At 42.2% G+C, this 18,796-nt stretch overlaps 1 protein-coding gene across 4 annotated transcripts in view; it reads left to right on the forward strand.

Annotated features, from left to right (window-relative positions):
- Positions 1-4,955: 4,955 nt before the first annotated feature.
- The window catches only part of TOGARAM2 (TOG array regulator of axonemal microtubules 2), an 83,487-nt gene continuing 69,646 nt past the window's right edge, over positions 4,956-18,796 (forward strand). Inside the window, exon 1 of one of the 4 annotated variants that reach the window (XM_081186373.1) lies at positions 4,956-5,027. The gene's annotated coding sequence lies outside the window, so the exon portion shown is untranslated. Of the gene's footprint in view, positions 5,028-10,578; positions 10,779-11,575; positions 11,603-18,796 lie in introns of those variants that run through there. The other 3 variants (XM_081186372.1, XM_081186370.1, XM_081186377.1) reach the window with 3 other exon arrangements.

Here is an 18,796-nt window from a genome sequence, read left to right on the forward strand (position 1 = left end):
GGGCAGTTCACAACAATAATGTGAATTATTGGCAATCTCAAGTATCACCTCTTTTTAAGTATATGGGGTGTATTAAAAGTTTTAGAGAGGCAGACATAGCTAAAACAAATACTGTCCCACAACAATTACTATAGACTGTATTTCCATATCAAGAATTTAAACGTTCTTATTACATTAAGTTTATTCTATAAATGTAAGCAACTCAGTCCAAGTATTTACATGTACCTTGCTTTGTTACTTCAATTTTGGTGGGACGTCTATTATATTTTTTTAAAGATTCATTACGGCACACTCCTTTTACCTCAAAATTAATTTAATATATAACAGAATTCTGACTCCAAGGGAGTTTAGGAGAATAGGTGTCAGGCACTATATGTGTTCACTGTGTCAGTCTGAACTACCTGCCATTTTAAAAACTGCAGTGAGAAGGCCACCTGTCAAAAACGAAAGAAAAAAGTTGCAAAATAGCAATTGCCCAAGCCACCACTACCACAGATAACAGTGCTTTCCACATAATGAAAGTATTGCACAACCATTATGGATCTTTTGGCAAATGACAGAGTTTTGGCAACAGGCAAAAAAGTAGTTTGAGGACTGCAATATTCCAGAGTTGCTATGAAATGGTAATGTCATGTGGAAGTATACGGGGGACAAAACAGGAACTTCCCTTGTTTCTGAGTCCAATACATTACTGGGTCCCATATCTGTATATGAACAACCAAGTGATTGAGGAAATCATGGAAGCAGTTTCTGGACCACATTGAAATGATGTTATTAAATTTGTATACTGCCCTTCATCTGTAATGGTTCACAATACAAAATGCTGATGGCAATTCCTTTCAAATATGTCATAGACGCTTTTGTGGAAGCTAATTTAGCCCATCCTCTACCACTGTATTGTGATTTTAAAAGTGTTTGAGTTATTTGCACATGTCTTAATCATTCTGACCAAGAGGAGCTACCCCATCTGAAGGGCAAATTCCAGCCAGGCAAAAGCACTTGAGGGGGCAGAACAGAAACCATTGGGGCAAGACAGGTACAGTCCCCAGGCATAGCAATTTTTCTGATGGCACAATAAACCTGCTTATTTTTTTAAACATACTGCATGTCACACTGTTTACTTACTGTTTACTTTTTTATTCTTAACCTAAATAACACAAGAGCCTACTGGATCAGGTCCATGGCCTATCAAGTCTAGCAAGCTGTTCTCACAGTGGCTAACTAGATGCCTGTGTGATTGTCAAAAGATCTAGCATTTTTATTTCATTGCTTCCTCAAACTTAGTTTAAATCTATCACAGTTTGTTTACTGCTATGTTTTGATGTCCAAGAAAACTTCATTTATCCCTGGCAAACCCCACATAATTTTGAGTTCGGTGCCAAAGTTTCTTGTTCTGCTAGAAATCTAGTTCCAAAGATGGCCAGTGGGTGTCAGATTAGTGCCACAAAATGGTGGGAAGTTTCTGGTCAGAAGTGATTGCAAGGTACTGTGGTGTACTTTGGAAAGACTTGCTTTTTAACATTTGAATTAGAGCTTTGTCTTATATTTCCACTACTGGTTACCTTCTGCAAAGTGCAAAGCCCATGGGAGAAACTGATAGGCTCTCTATGCTGGAAGCCAGTGGTTAAGTGGTTAAGCCCTATCACTTGGAAGTTCTGATTTGTTAACATTAGTATCAGCCTGGAAGAATTCCACCACCATCCAAAGGCTTGCTGTGTAGACCTTGTACCTCTACTAGTACCATACAATGTTCATTCATTGAGGGCACCGGTCCAAAACTGGCATTAGAAGAGGAGCAGACCAGGGCATCTGAACACCCAAGATTATGAAACTCCTTGCCTAGGGAGGGAGGGCTGTTTCACACCTTCATTCTTGGCCTTCTCTCATGTACTCAACACTGTCTGGCAGGCATTTATCCTGTTGCAGTGGTAATTTTTAGAGGACTAACATCTATTGCTAAATGTGTTTATCTGTTACTGCTTCTGTTACAAATGCAAATTGTTAGCCACGTATAGAAGAGCAGGGTAGTAAATTGAAGTGAAAAAAAAATCTCTTACCACGTCTTATGTGGCTAATGGGCAGTTTAGCCTGAAATGTGGATCAGTAAGATCTCTTGAGAGTCCCATGGACTGCAAGAAGATCAGACCTATCCATTCTTAAGGAAATCAGCTCTGAGTGCTCACTGGAAGGACAGATCGTGAAGCTGAGGCTCCAATACTTTGGCCACCTCATGAGAAGAGAAGACTCCCTGGAAAAGACCCTGATGTTGGGAAAGATGGAGGGCACAAGGAGAAGGGGACGCCAGAGGACAAGATGGTTGGACAGTGTTCTCGAAGCTACAAACATGAGGCTGACCGAACTGCGGGAGGCACTGGAAGACAGGAATGCCTGGCGTGCTCTGGTCCATGGGGTCACTAAACAACAACAACAAGATCTCTTCCCTCCAGTTATTTTGGGATGAAGGCTGTCCTGTCTCTTCGCTGGAAGCACTGGTGAATGCAATGCACAAAACTCAGCTCAGGGATGGGATCCTGTGGCCCTCCAGAAATTGATGGGCTTCAACTTCCATCAGGAACTTACTGCAGGGGAGAGCACCAAAAAGCCTCTTTAGCATACAGAAATTACCATTAGATCAACTTGGAAGCGACTGAGGCTATAGCTGACAAACCAGTTTTCTTGTGGCAGCATTTAATTGTGGCAGCCCTGATATTTGTTGCAATAATTTCACCCATTAGGCAATTTTTAAATCTTTTGCAGGGATGTCTGCAGTTTTTGTTACGTGTTCTGTTCAGTTAACCAATACATGTGGTAGCTGTGGGTTGAAGAACCTTAATTTTATCTAGTCTTTTCACAGGTAATTTAATTTCTTCCGTGGTTTAGATCTCACCTGCTCTTAACGGTTCCAAAACTTTTCTCCTTCCACACCCAACAAAGCCACCGAACAAACAAAAACGTAGAGAGTAGCCTGGGTAACAAGCTTTGGCGTCTATTCCCAGCATCTGAATAGACATGGTACTTCATGCAACTGCCTAATTCCCCAGTGCTGCTCTTCACACCAGTAATACAAACAAGACTCCTGGGGGTGTGCATAGCTGGACCTCATGGGAGGTGCTGGTGCAGTGGAATCTGTGGTCAGATATGGAAACTTTTCACAGGTCTTCTAAACTTATGAGCTGAGGTCACACAGAACTGCTTTTGCTTAAACAGCAAGCAGCATGAACAGTCATATTCTTAAACAGAGCAGTGTTGCCTTTTCCTAGGGAAAACCGTTCACTTGAGCTGAAGGTTTACAATTCTCTGCGAATTATCCCAAATATTTGCAATTCACATTGAGATGTGTATGGTGCCCTTGCACAACGGAACTCTTTTTAGGAAGGGGGGAAGTGGCAAGTTAATATCTCTCAAACCTGCCCCACATCTGCCTGTCCACTTGTCCATCCATCCACTGTAACATAAAGGGTGGTGTAGAGTTTGGTAGCATTGGGGTAGATAGCAAACGAGTAAGAATCGGGAGGATAAACAATCCACCCTCAAAGTACAGAAAGGCCAGGCTAGATCTGCTCTGATGTCTAAATCACTACCAGAAAGTACACATTTTAAAAGTTTGTATGAAACATTAGATCTAGAAACTTTAAAAAATAATAATTAAATGTTTCATTTACTGGAACTTTGCTTCAATGGCATTCTGTTCTAGAAACAATATTTTCTTCTCTGTATTAGCTTCACATTATGCAAATATAAAACCTAATATGGACACCCTGAGAATCTCTCCTTTCTTTCCTGACAAAGTGCTTGGAAATGTCAATGTGCCTTTTGGTCATGTTTGTCTTACCATAATTTCCAGATGTTTGTTTTTTTTAAAGAAATCAAGAGTCACAAAAGTGTATTTTTTTTAAAAAAGCTTTCAAAATATGAAAATATGTATTGCTTAATTTAGTCCTCCCAAAACCTCTCAGTAGAAGAAAAACAAACACAATTGAGCACTGAACACATATGCTCTGGCTGAGCTCCAGATCACAGCTTTCTGGGACCAGGGGGCCCATAGACAGTACTTTGCTTCTCTTCCACCTCTGTCCTTGCTATGATGCCTCTACATATATCCTATACTCTCCCCCTCTCTCTTACTATAAGCCATTAGTTGCAATTACCATATAAGGGATGCAAGGGAGGCAGTAAGTTTGGCTGATGGGGTAATTGAAATTTTTTCTTAGTAATTGAAATTTTTGCATCTGTTTTTCAGAAAGTGCTATATCCCAAATTGCATTGTACCAATGCTTCTGATTGTGCATTTTTAAATTGATAATATACTGTATTTTATTTTATTTTGTTTTAATGCACCATGGAAACCTGGTAAGAAATATAATAATAATAATAATAATAATAATAATAATAATAATAATAATAATAATAATAATAATAACAACAACAACAACAACAACAACAACAACAACAATAACAATATAAAATAAAGTATGGTGTGAATTTATCCTGCTGATCATACAGCTGCCCAATTCACATATTGGTAGCAAAACAATCTATTCTGTACTTCATACAGAATGGTACTCATGCTTCCCACCCCTTCCTTTGCTCAGAAAAAGAAAAAACCCACCCCATTTTCATTTGTACATGAATGTGGGAAGGTTGCTCTGTTTTAATCTCTCTGCTTGCGACTTTAAAAACTGTCATTATTATCTGGGTCTCATCCAGAGATTTCTCTCTCTAACCTGGCTTTCTGAAGTGCAGGCAATGAAACTGACAGCATCTATTGCTGGCTGGTATCACACTTCTGAGAGGGGAACCAGTCTCTGCACATTGGATTTGCTCCTACCTAGTAAGCCCGTTCTTTATATTCTGTCGCTGACCATTGGGGGGCAAAAAGAAATGATTTATAACCATGGCAACAGTTGCTGCGAGAGACTGGGATCAACAAGAATCTCTTTCATGCCCACATCAATGAGTTGAAGATGAAGAGCCTCTCACATCCATTTGGACAAGACGACTAGTGCCACTTTTTAATTTTGATTGAGGTAAGTTCGCTTGAAATGTTAGACACACACACTCGGTAACTTGCTTAAGGGAACTTGTTGCTCTGACCTATTTTTCTGAATTGGAGTTGAGTATTCCCAAGGGACTATCTCACCCTCTTACCTGCTAACAGACCCTCTTCTCTCTTCCTCATCCCACCACCACAAGTGAACAGGCTTTTCTTCAACTGACTTAGAGTGCTTGCCAGAACCCATAGGAATCAATCTATGCTCTGGCTCTTAGCTTCAGAACTTTCTCTGCAACACAGGATGATTTTTAGGAAGAATGTTCCCTTAAGCTGTGCTTGTTTCATATCCAATAGTCATCCTGTGTATTCTGTCGCCTCTAGGGCACGTGGAAAGCTTGGATTTGTTTAAATCTTTACATTTGAAAATACTTGCTGAGTACCCTTCACGTACTTCTCTAAAAATCATAGGAAATATATGTATATCAGTGTTGAGTGATAGTAAGGGAGAAAACAGGAAAAACTTGTTCATGCTACGCTCCCCCCACCTTGAGCCCTTGAAAGAAGCTTTAATAGTTAATGGTTAATAACCTACAGTGTAGCAAGACAATTCACTGGCAAGGCTATGGTATTACTTGAGAAGTTTTACTTTCGCTTGCAGTTCATGTGCTAAGGGGTGAGGAGGGATGACCATGCTACCAAGTGACAGCTGTAGCTATCTCTAGGACAATGCACTCTTCCCAATAGTAATTAAATAGTACAGTGGTACCTCGGGTCACAGACGCTTCAGGTTACAGATGCTTCAGGTTAAAGACTCTTCTAACCCAGAAATAGTACCTCGGGTTAAGAACTTTGCTTCAGGATGAGAACAGAAATTGTGTGGCGGCAGCGTGGCAGCAGTGGGAGGCCTCATTAGCTAATGGTACCTCAGGTTAAGAACGGACCTCCAGAACAAATTAAGTACTTAACCCGAGGTACCACTGTAGTAGCATTTTGTTCATTCATTTATATGAATATACAGTTGACTCCTCGTTTACACGGGGGATACATTCCGTACCCCCACATGCATATGCAAAAGCGCGTAAAATGGGGCACTCACCAGTATCAGCTCAGCTGATGGGTGGGGAAGAACCTTCTCTGCCCTTCAGCTGTGCCAATCCATGGAGCCATGCCATTCCTCCACTCATGAGAGCTGGAGGGACAGTGCGGGTTTGTGGACCGGCACAGCTGATGGGTCCACAGAGTCATGTTGGAGGGACAGCCCAGCGCTCACACAGCTGATGGGAGGGGTAGGGGCTGCTGTCTTGCTACCCTGCACACCAGCTGTTAGGTGGGAAGGCCTCCTGCTCACAAGGAGACCCTCTCCAGTGCATGAAGGGGACGCCCTTTTTGGGCTCTGGGAAGGGTCTCCTCACGAGCCAGGACTCCTCCCCAGGGTGCTCCCCATTTCCAGGATCGTGGCACCGTGTGTGTGTTCGGTTGTACACAAATATGGTGTGTGTAAAAGACCTTCACCTTACAGTCACTTGTTGTTTGTACAACAAGTAGAAACTTAATAATGCAGACATGAAATTTAAAATTACAACACCAAAGAGCAATGCCATGAAACCGCAGAACAATAGACAGCCAGTGTGGTGTAGTGGTTAAGAGCGATAGACTCATAATCTGGGGAACCGGGTTCGTGTCTCCGCTCCTCCACATGCAGCTGCTGGGTGACCTTGGGCTGGTCACACTTCTTTGAAGTCTCTCAGCCCCACTCACCTCACAGAGTGTTTGTTGTGGGGGAGGAAGGGAAAGCCGCTTTGAGACTCCTTTGGGTAGTGATAAAGCGGGATATCAAATCCAAACTCCTCCTCATCTTCTTCTTCTTCTAATAGCTAACAAAGGCAAGCCTTTCTAACAGCACTGCTGTTCGCGATGGGGAACTTGTGACCCTCCAGATATTGCTGAACTAAAGCTCTTAGCATCTGTGACCACTAGCCATGCTGGCTGGGACTGATGCTGGTTGGCGTCTAACAACATTGGGAAGAGCCGCAAGTTCCTCCTCTGTTTCAGGTGCTGTTTTGTTAGACAGGGTATCCAGGCTGCACCTCAAAATGATGGTTTGGCTGCTGCTTCCCAGTGCTGTTGGTATCATACCACTTTAACAGCCGTGGCTTTCCCCCAAAGAATCCTGGGATCCGTAGTCTGTTAAGAGGTGTTGAGAGTTGACAGGGGAACCTGTATTGCCCTCACAGAACTACGATTCCCAGAGCTCTATGGGAACAAGGATTGATCATGAACAGTAGCTCTATGAAGGGAACAGGTGGCAGTGGAAGACAGGAGTGCCTGGCGTGCTCTGGTCCATGGGGTCACGAAGAGTCAGACATGACTAAACGACTAAACAACAACAACAACAACACTCAGCACCCTTAACAAACAGTGCAGATGAGGCCTTAATAGATTTAAGTTCCCCTTCCGCAATGCCCACTCCACCATCTCTGTATGGTGGAACATTTATTGGGTTTTCATTTCCTGATAATCTGCTAGTTCCCAAATATACACCATCATTGTTCTCAAGCCATAGACATTTTCACAGTCACCTGACACTTATTTGAACAATCAGGATGTACTTGATGAATTGAGCTATTTGTGTCTGTAAGAGCGGGAAAGCTTGGCAGAATGAACAGGAAATGAACCTGCTTTTCATCTCCTGAGTGGTTTTGCCATTTACATGTACGGCTCTCCCCCTGTGTTTCCCCTGTGTTTCCTCTGTAAATGTCCCCTCTTGGGTTGCTCCCACTCCCCACCCCCTCTATAGAAACCTATGCTCCTTTGTTTCCATTTTCCATCTCCTGTCATCTTCTGTGAACAGGTTCGGTCTTTCCACCCATTGTGGAAACCCAGAAAATGAAAACCTGAATAGGGCTAACACGTCTGTCACTTTAAGCAACGCAAACTCTTCTCACACAGGAAATGAATTTACAATAAAGCCGAATGAAAATGGCAGCCCAGAATTCTTCCTCTTATTTAGGGGCAGAAAAAGGAGGGTTTTTGTGTTTCATTTTGCCAAATATTATCCAGAGGGAGGAGAATTTCTTCAGCAGTTTCTTGGAGATGGGGATTAACATGAACACTGGCAGCAGAAACAACACAGCTTGTTGCTTTTTTCCCCTTAGAGAGTTTTCCATTTTTTTGTGGTGGGCTCTTTTGTTTTGGTTTTATTGCTGCTACTCTTATAGAATCATAGAATCATAGTGTTGGAAGAGACCACAAGGGCCATCGAGTCCAACCCCCTGCCACCCCTCTTTGTATTGTCTGTGGTGGCGGCTGAAACTGTGGCATTCTCCCCAATGCCCTGGAATTAGTGTCATTATGAGGTATTGTGTGTAAAAAATGGCAGCAGCCAAACAAAGAAGGAGAAGGAAACTATTCTGCAAAATGGCTCTCATTACTAGACAAGGGTGAGCTGAATAAAATTATCTGATTCCCACCCCTTGAAAAAAACCCTCTCCTGAGGAATACAGGCTCGGCCCTACTTTTAAAGTATGATGCGTGACTCACTGTGCCTGTTCCATTGACTTATTAGTATTTGAGGGAGCTAAAAGCGTCAGAATAGTTCTTCATGAGCAAAAGAAGAAAAAGCACTTCTGTATAGGAAGGAGAAGAAAAATGATACCTCACATATGGGTTCTAGAAAAACCTTGTAACCTCCCAACCACATTGTAATTTAAACTCTGTGTGCTGCCCGTGTGTAAATTTCTACACAGAATGCTTTGCTTGTAGATAGTTACTTGGTTTTCCAGGCCAGCCCTTGGCATTTTGCTGCCTGAGGTGAAGGAAAAGATGGTGCCCTCACATTCCACATACAAAATCTGACCAGGTTGGCAGTTGACTCCGCTTTAGTGCTGATGATGGGAAAACATCCTCCACTGCACCTGAGGGCAGCAAATGAGGGTAGGAGATGCAGAACAGGCTAGCTTGGGGGGCTCAGGGGGAATGGGGGCAGTGTTGGCATGCTATTGACACCTCCAGCATCTGCTACCTGAGACAGCTGCCTCACTCTGCCTAATGGTAGGGCCAGCCCTGGTGCTGTGTGAAGCATCCCTAGAAAGAGGTTTGTAGTCCTTCTTTCCTTTCCAATTAGTCCTTGAATAGTCTCTGCCCTGACATCTAATGTTTTACAGCTCTGGGAATGTAATGATTTGTGGAGACCTTCCTGTCTAATTCCTGGTTATATACTGTTGGGCCTGTCATTACTCGAGGTGTATTACTGATTGCCGCTGCAGCTGGAATGTATATCTACCCACGTCTGTGTTTGGGGTGTTTATCTGATCTTGGAGCTGCTCCTGCTATTACTTGTCAGCATTGTTTATGAAGCCTGGTGGAATTAAATGTTATTGATTACAAGGCCAAGAGTAACTGCGAGATCAGCAAGTGGAAATTTAGGTAGAGATTTGTCAAAGGATGGGACTGCAGCAGCTAAAACTTTTAATTGGCTGTGCCTGGAATCTTTCCCACTAAGGCCAGCCATCATGTGTTCCATTTTTGTGTGCAAGAATAATGGCCAAACATCGGGATTGTTTTCTCTGCCCCACCCCCCACCCCAAAAATGCTTTGAGTGTCAATCTTTTGTATGATTCAAATGGGCAAATCTGTCGATTTTGGTTTCTTTTTCCCCCATTAATGAGTGCAGTTATTCACATTTCCACCTCAGTTTGCATTTGATTATAAGTGTGTGTGTGTTCCACATGAATATTCATCAACATTTTTGTATGAATTTCTCCCAGTGTACATGCTCACATTCAATTTTGTCTAATACAAAGCACCCTAAAATAGTGCATCTGTGTATGTTATTTTCATGAATATATGCATTTTTATGGTTACTTTACTGCACTATGTGCATTTTTTTTAACCCATTACTTGGGAGGAGAACTGCATTGCAAAATTCAGAGATGTGTACAGTACATAGAATTGTACAGTTGGAAGGGTCCCTTCCACGATTATTAAATTGATGGAAAAAGAATTTCCTCCCGAATCAGATTGCTTTCCCCTCCCCTTCAGTGTGTGCTGTGTCTTGCTTCTTCTTTTTATAACGTGGATGTGCATTTACTCTAGCTGTCCAAGGGTTGTGCAGGACAGTGGCCCCTACAGGAAGGAAAGCAGACCCCAATTTCCTATCACAATGTCTCATCAAAACTGCTGCTCCATGTGCAATTGATAATGTTTCTTTTTACTTTCCATCAATACTGGCCAGTACTGGTTAAAAAGCACTTCAGAAGGTGAGGACGAAATTAAGAATGCTAGGAAGGAATTCATTTTCAGTGGTACAGAGGCACTAACGTGGTTTTCCCATGGAAAGGGGGGGGAGCTTCTGCTTGTTGGTTTTATGGGCATCAGTGATCTGCCTTTTGACTGAAAATTCTTTAACACTCAGGAACTGGCGCTGACTTTCTTTCTCCTTTTTAAAGCTAGCATGTTGGCAGGTCGCCTGGTCTCCCCTGACACCCAGGTCCCACAGATCTGTTTGCATCCCATGTGCCAAATGCCTAAAAAAAGGAGCCAATCAAATCACGCCTGTCTTAATGCATTAATGAATCTCCTTATGTGCTGCTTGTAGGCTTAATTCCTTAGCAAGTGGTAATGGTGCTTTCGTATCTAGCAAAACAAATCCAAGGGAAGGTCCAGAGGGGCAGGGGCAAATGATGTTTTGGGGAGTGCAGAACCCCAACATTAGACCTGCCTCACTGTGGAAATTCTGAAGCAATTCCTACAAGTGTTAATTCGGGGCATCTAGTTGAGAATGGAGGTAGGTTGCTTTTCTTTCTGTCGTCGTTGCAGCAAATGTTCCCTTTGCTTTGTGGTTTCTGCCATTTGCCAAGTAGCTTTCAGCTGATTTGGGGGGAAGCAGAGCTGAATAGGATTTATTTACTGCTCTAAAGTGAGCTGTTTCTTAGGGGACTCTTTAAATGTTGTAAAAGCTAGTAGCCTGCTAGGCAGAGTGCACTCAAAATGCACAGCAATGCATTGCTACGATCTGTTCTGCAATGGCACTGAAAAAGTGTGGAGGCAGTAAATTTAAGCATCTCAGAGTTAAAAGGATCACTTTCTTTGTGGCAAGTATAGGAAAGTGGGCAGTTGAGGTTAGTGAGAAGCCAATCACAGTTCAGATAAAAAGTTGCTCTAGTCAAGAACGTCTCTCTCTATATATCTGCCTTCCCTATCCTGGAGTATGTCTCTTTCATGTGCTTCTCAGTTTGAACCAAATTTACCAAAGGAGTCATGAATAAAGACACTTTAAAATACTGCAATCAATTAAAAAAAAACCCCTAAGATGGCAGCAGGCTGGAAGACTAAAACAACAATAATTTAACAATTAAACCAACCAGTGTGCTGAGTTCTCATCATATAGCTGTTTGCCACTGAAGATCTTAACTTGGCATCTAAAACTGAAGTTAAGAAGGCACCAGGTGAACCTCTCTGTGAAGGCAATTCTAGAAGCTGAGGACCACCACCACTGGAAAGCCCATCTCCCTGGCTGCTACCCACTTGCCTCATTTCTGAAGGCGGAAGCAGCTGGAGAAGAATACCTCACCACAAACTGAAATTGTGGACAGGATTGGATGGGAGAAGGTTGCCCTTCAGATCAGTTTATGAAATTTAGAAGTAGAATTCAATTAAGTGTGGTTACACTGATCAGAGATGCCCCCCTTTATTTTTTAAACACACACAGTTTTATATTAACGGGCCAGATTTAAGACAACTCTGCCGATCTCCGAGGTCGGGCATTCTGGCCTATCTCCTTGTTCCTTGGCATTTAAACTGTGCTAATCTTATTTTTTTCATTCCACACATAGCAGAGTTATTTTGCCATTGAATATATTACCGGTTATGTGAGCAGACTGTTTGCTCTCCAGGTCCTGACCTGGCCATACATTGCTTGTGATTATGTCTTTTAGTGTTCCTGGTCTTGAATACTGTTCTCTTTTTGTAGCGCAGGGCACCCATTCCTTCTGCATATGAATGATGCTAATTAGTATATTAACCTTTTGCTTTATGCTGACTTGCTTGCTTTTGTATGGGAGAGGGGACTATTGAGGGGGTTTCTCAGTCTTTGGGTCATGACCTTAATGGCATGAACTATTTTCTTTGCTAGTGCTGTTGATTTGGGTCATGACAAGCCCAGCAGAGTTTATATACAGGCCTTTGACTCCAAATGAGTCTGAATAGTCTTGATGCTTTCCCCTTTAAAATACATTGAAGCTGCCGTATATTTTTAAATGGAATGCTCTGTCACAAGAGACCAGGGCCCTGCGGGATCTGACATCTTTCTGCAGGGTCTGCAAGATGAAGCTGTTCCGCCAGGCCTTTGGCCGGGGTCCAGTCTGACCCACTTCCTTCTTTCCTCTTTCTATGGGACCCTGTATGTAAGTGGTCTCTTGGCTCCTTCTATTGGCCCACATGGGACCAGCACAGATGGCCAGGCCTGGTGAACGTTTAATATTCCTTACGGTTGTGATTCGTGGGTTCCCACCTAATTTTATTTTGATTTTAAATGTGATTTTGAACTGTATTTTAATCAATGGTTTGATTTTGTGTTTTTAATGTATTATATATTTGGTGTTAGCAGCCCTGAGCCCAGTCTTGGCCGGGGAGGACAGGGTATAAATTAAATAAAATTATTATGATTATGATTATGATTATGATTATGATTATGATTATTCTTATTGAAAAGCTCTGTGTGAATTTTGCAAGGATGTACCCTTCATCACACATATACCATACACACATAGATTTTTAGGAAGAGATTTTGGTGGAGATCTCTTGCTGTAGGAAATGAATGGATGCTTAGGGGCCTGTCTAATTCCAAGTCGAACCATTGGTCCATCTCAGTATTGCTTATACTGGCTTTTAGCTGGTCTCCAGTGTTTCAGGCATGAGTCTTCCCTAGCCCTACCTGGAGATGCAAGCAATTGAACCTGGATCCTTCTGTTGGCCTACAACCCTTCCCGTGCCAGTTTATATTATAGTGGAGCTAATGAGGACCTCTCATTCCAGAGGGGCTTACAACAATTTCAGTAAAATTATCAGGAAGTACACAGTGTAATCATTAGACACCTTCCCCCACCCCCTTGCTGTATTGGACCATAGGGAGCCATATATCGGGTTTTTGAAACATAATATTTTGTTCTAGCTTTAGTAATATTTCTTTTTCTGAGTTTCTATGTAGCGGTAAATAATAAAATAATTTAATATTTTACGGATAAGTCTATATATCCATACAGTGGCGTAGCGTGGGGGGTGCAGGGGGGGCCGGCCGCACCGGGCGCAACATCTGGGGGTTAGGGTTAGGGGGCGCAAATCCACGGGTTAGGGGGCGCAAATCCATGGGTTAGGGGGCGCAAATTACTTGCCTTGCCCCGGGTGCTGACAACCCACACTACGCCACTGTATCCATAGGAATAGTTCATGAATATTATAGAATGGTAGAAGGGCTAGGCACTGAGTGCCCAGGGCTCAACATGTTCACTCTGAGCCTTAAGACTCTCCTGCTTAGTGAGGAGTTAATCTCTGATCCTAAGCCATAGGAAGTGAAAGCTCTGTAGGAAGTTGGCTGCTGAGTCCAAGAGGAGAGTTGCACCTCTTCTCCTCCTCTATGGATTAGCATTGACTACAGCAGCAGCCAGTCTTTTCTGTCTAATTATCCTTGAGGAGGCTGAGGCTCAGGTCCGTCTTTCCTTCTGTACTGTTCTGAGGTTCTGGCCCTGCATGCGGATTGGATAGAAAAATTCTAGCCCATAATTCTAGCCTCCCCCAATACCTTAACTTAAGAGAAGACAAGTTTCTTTTTCAATTTACTTTTCGTTCTTACTAAGAAAAAATCACCGGCATCCCTTGATTTTTCTCAGGATATAACGAAAAAGCATTAAGTGCTGCTCATGTTCCTCTTGCAATCAGGCAGCAGCATCTACTCAGAGTGATATGAAGGAGCCTGCCAAAGGCCATCAAAAGTGTGTTTTATTTTGTTAAAGCAGTTTGTCTTTCTGATGTTTCGCAAAGCTTTGTAGCCCTAGAGCTGCTCAACTACTTCAGGGTGGATTGTTGCTGAATGAAACTTGGGTCCAGTATAATGAAGGACTGCTACTGCCTTGAAGAATTAAAATATCAAAGCTTCCCTACTATTAATTCTGCTGAGGAATACATCATGGGGCTTGATGCCTGTGTATTTTGCAAAATCCACAGCCTCCAACCCTGACTTCCTCTCACTAGCCACATTATGGTCCCACGTAGCATTCTTAAGAGAGCCAGTAAAACAGGTAAGAGAGTTGGGCCTGCTTCTGGCTCCTATAATTCAAGCACGGCCAACTTGACTTTCTCTCCTGCAAATTCTTCCTATTCAAAATATTTCTACTGACTTTAAGATATTCATCTGAAGCATTGCTTTCTGACCTTCCAGTGAAAGCTGTTAAATTGGCAGGGCCAGGCTTTTGTGGTGGTGGCTGCAAACCTTTGGAACTCGGACTTCCGGGTTAGCGCCTCCGGTAATGGCGGATTTCCTCTGATCGGGAGGAATCTGCTCCGTGGAAATTAGGGTCTGGCCGCCACGGCGAAGGCGGAGACCCACTAAAAACCACAGGCGGGAGAAGCCTGTGGACGTGGGATTCGTCTGGCACCTTTTGCGCCTCCCCTACTCGCGGGGAAACCCGGTTTTGGGGATCCGGAGTGACGTGGGGTGAGCGGCACGGTGCTTTGAATCGAGGGCTTCTTTCACAGAGTGAAGCCGCATTGCTGTTGCCGGAGAGCGCTGACTTTTTCCTGTGGACAATTGGACTTTAAACAACTACCCGTGAGTAGAACGGAAAATTGGATCTTTAAACATCTTAATTTGGCACCGAAACGGGAAGGTTTCAAACAGGAAGTCCGCCTTCCTCTTTTGTAAATAGATTGAAGCAAAGACGTTGCAAGCTAAAGTCTTGGAAAGCATTTTGTAAAGGATTAAATCTCCATCGGTTAAAATTACTAAACCCCCCTTGGAAGCAGGAGAAGAGGCGGAAAATTTTAGATCGCCTAAACCTGCAGGAGAGAGAGTGAAGAAAGATAAATTACCACCGTTTTGAACCTGGGAACGGGCTGCTAGTAAGATCGACGTTTTGGGAAAGTTCATTGACTGTGAATAAAACGTATGCTGACAGATAGTTAAATAAGAGAAATATATTGTTTCCATTGTTTCCTTTTGCACTTAAAAAGGAGCAAAAGTAACTGAAAATCGAAACTAACTTTGTTGCTGGATCTGTGATTAAAAGGACGGATACAAATAGAAATTGTTTCCTCTAGAGGGAGCTTTTGAAACTGTTGTAGGAGTGGAGCTGGGGAATTTTCCAGCTGCAGAGATTAAAGACCGTGAGAATCAGAGATTGACCTTGGACAAGAATGTCGACAGAAGAAGCCTTAGTGATTGCATTTTGCAAGACAAGTGCTTTATTGGAACAGCTTCATGAGAAGATGGATGTGATGACTATTAAAATTGATAATTTGGGACAAAAAATGACTGATTTGGGACAAAAAGTGAATACCTATACAGAAACTACTCAGGAATCGATTCAGGAATCTACTTTGACATGGCAAGCTGTGGAGAAGACGAGGGAGAAAGCTGTTGTAACACAAGTGGAGAGAGCCCCAGCCTTACAGAGGCAATTTGATGAATATAAGCTGTTGCCTTTTACGATTGAATTTAGAGAAAGCCAGATTTGGAGGGATGGAGCCCCGCTTGCATTGGAGAAGGAAAGTTGGATAGATCCCCTTATGCAGGGATGTTCTGGCTTTTGGGATCTGGATTTGGGTCAGGGGGAGATTGGAGTTGTGGGGGCCTTTACCTTCGGAGGGATTTTGAAACACACTCTGAAATATCTTTTGGACTTTAGTTCTGACTATGGAGAATGGGCTGACCTGTCGTGAAGGAATAAAGACATTGTTAGGTTGGAGTTTCCCCGAGATCTACTCCTCAGTGCCAAAGGAAGGAAATTAAGAACAAGATCAGCAGAAGATAAAGTAAAGTGCATGTATAAATATGAAGAAGATCTGCAGAAGGGACATGGAAAAGAGTTAAGAGCCCCGGACAGAAGATCACCAGGTTGATGGACCATATGGAATTGATAGAAAGGACTGACAGAATCCGAGACCAGGGAGAAGAGACGGTGGAAGAAGATTGGAGAAAAGTTTAAAATTTATTTAGAGAAATATTGTTAAATTAATGAGTGTTAGAAAAATGTTGGAATGAAATTACACGGCTTTAGTAGAAACGTTATAAGGAGTTAAGTATAAATAAGTTTTAGGGTTTTAATGGTAAGATAAGGTTAAAATAAATTAAGACAATTAAATGACAGAAAACAGTGAAAGATGGAAAGGATTTGCTGAAATAATTAATAACTAGAACACAAAAAAGGGAGGTGTGAGGAGGTCGATGAAACAAGTTAATGAAGGACAAAGATATGAAAATATTGGATGTGTTTTTAATTGTTTTTGCTTTTGTTTTTGTTTTGATGTATTGTGTCTTTTGTTTTTTTATGTATTGTAATGTATTGATTTGTATTGTTTACTTTTTCTCTTTTTCTTTTTTTTTACTTCTTTCTGTAATCTTTAAACTTTTAATAAATATTATTTTTTTTTTAAAAAAGCAAACCTTTGGAACTCATTTCCTAGGGAAACATGCATGGTTTCATCGCTGCCAGCTTTTAAGGAAACTCTTAATTCAATCTGCATTTGGTTAATTTTTAACATGCTGTGCTTTTAAAACAGTTTTTTGATGCTGCTCATAAATTGATGGGATTGATGGGGGTAGGTTGTTGTTGTTTATTGTGTTGTATTTTAACTTTTTGTAAATTCCCTTGGGACTGCAGTGTGCCCTGAAACATGGGTTAGAAATCTATTAAATCTTTTTCCTTCCTTTTTTGCTGTGAGACACCAGTTTGCCCTGATTATAGCTTCTTAAAGAACAGAGAAGGAGAGTAACATTTAAGGAAGTGGAACATGTAATGATAGAGGCATCTTATTATTATTTCTATCCCTCTATCATCTCTGAACACAGATTTTTCAGGGTTTTGGAATACAGTATAATGCAAACCTGTGGGATGTATGTGCATGCCATGGGCGTGGAATGGAGTGGCCTCTCCTGTATAGCTCCTTCAGCTCTCTCTGCAATCTCTCTGTGAAAAAAATAAAATAAAAAATACCACCATGCCAAGTAAAAGCTGATTGTAATGCATGTGTAATCTTCCTTTTCTCCTGCCTACAACTATATCCCCTAGTTAAAGTTTGGAACTCTTGGGACTATTACAGTTACAAATAATATCCTGCAAGTGTATATCACTTGCAGACGTCAAGCCTAAATTCAAGACAAGAGCATGTCTCTTGCCTTAAATTTGTTATTAGTGGAGAAAAGCCATTTCATGTTTCAATGTAATAAAGTGCTATATAAATGACTGTTTTAGGCCAAATCCTTGCAGCCACTCTAAAAAATTCATGTGGGAGTCCATTTTTTAAAATGTTTTATTCACAGTCCCATCTTAACCCTGTTTAGAGCCCATTAAGAGCTTATGTTTTCTTGCCCTCATCTTTTCCTCAGCCGAAGGAGCTTCATCTGGAACTCTGGGGCAAAGTCAAAGTATACTGTTAAGCCACAAGAAGCCTAGCGAGGCTATCTTCAGATCACATGGTTCTCATGCACGTAAGCAGTTCATAAAGGTATAGCTGGAGGAGGATGCATGGGTTTATTTTACAAGCCTCCAAGTACAGCATTCCAGGAATTAGCTCTTACCACTGAGTTTCCCATACTGCATTTCTGCTGTTTAGTTTTCGGTCAATGCTCCACATGGAATAAGGCATGACAAGCAATATTCTGTCACTAGCCTCATGTCTAAAAGCCACCTATACCAGGCTTCTTCAACCTCGGCCCTCCAGATGTTTTGAGACTACAGTTCCCATCATCCATGACCACTGGTCCTGCTAGCTAGGGTTCATGGGAGTTGTAGGCCAAAAACATCTGGAGGGCCGAGGTTGAGGAAGCCTCACTATACATTAAAAATTCCCATTAACCTCCTCTTTTGTCCCTATGGCTCAGGTATTTGTTGTAGCTCAGGAGGTTTTCAAATGATGAATTGACTTTAGCTATTTGCCTTAATTCCTGTGCTGCTACGACCATGTCTATTTACACTCCAGAGGGGGGTCTCTTTAATACTCAGGATGCGCTTTCCCCCAGAGCCAATTATTTGTCTCCTGGAGTATCTCCCTCTACCACTTTATAAATTCTTGATTAAGAATCAATGCCTCCTTCTTGGGAGAATGCACGATTATTGCTAGAGTTGCCTAACAAGTGGAAGAACAAATCTTCTGGAAGAATCAGCACGTATTCTGCAAAAGGAAGTCTTGCCGCATTCGCTTATTAGTGAGCTGGAATTATCAGCATTAATTCAATGAAGGTCTTGTTCACTTGGACATCCATGAATGACATCTGCGCCAGCAACTGCTAACACCAGTTCATGGTGGTTCTTAAGAAGAGCTTGCTGGATCAGGCCATTGGCCCATCTAGTCCAGCATCCTGTTCCCACAGTGGCCAACCAGATGCTTGTGAGAAACCCACAAGCAGGACCTCAGCACAAAAGTACTCTCCTGTTATTTCCAGGAGCTGGTATACAGAAGCATTTCCATCTCTGACTACAGAGGCAGAGCATAGTCATCATGGCCAGTCGCCACTGAGAGCCCTCTCCTCCATGAATTTGTCTAATCCTCTTTTAAAGTCATCCAAGTTGGTGGCCAGCATTGCCTCCTGCC

This window comes from Podarcis bocagei (genome assembly GCF_964188305.1).
Source record: "Podarcis bocagei genome assembly, chromosome: 3".
Lineage (NCBI taxonomy): Eukaryota > Metazoa > Chordata > Lepidosauria > Squamata > Lacertidae > Podarcis > Podarcis bocagei.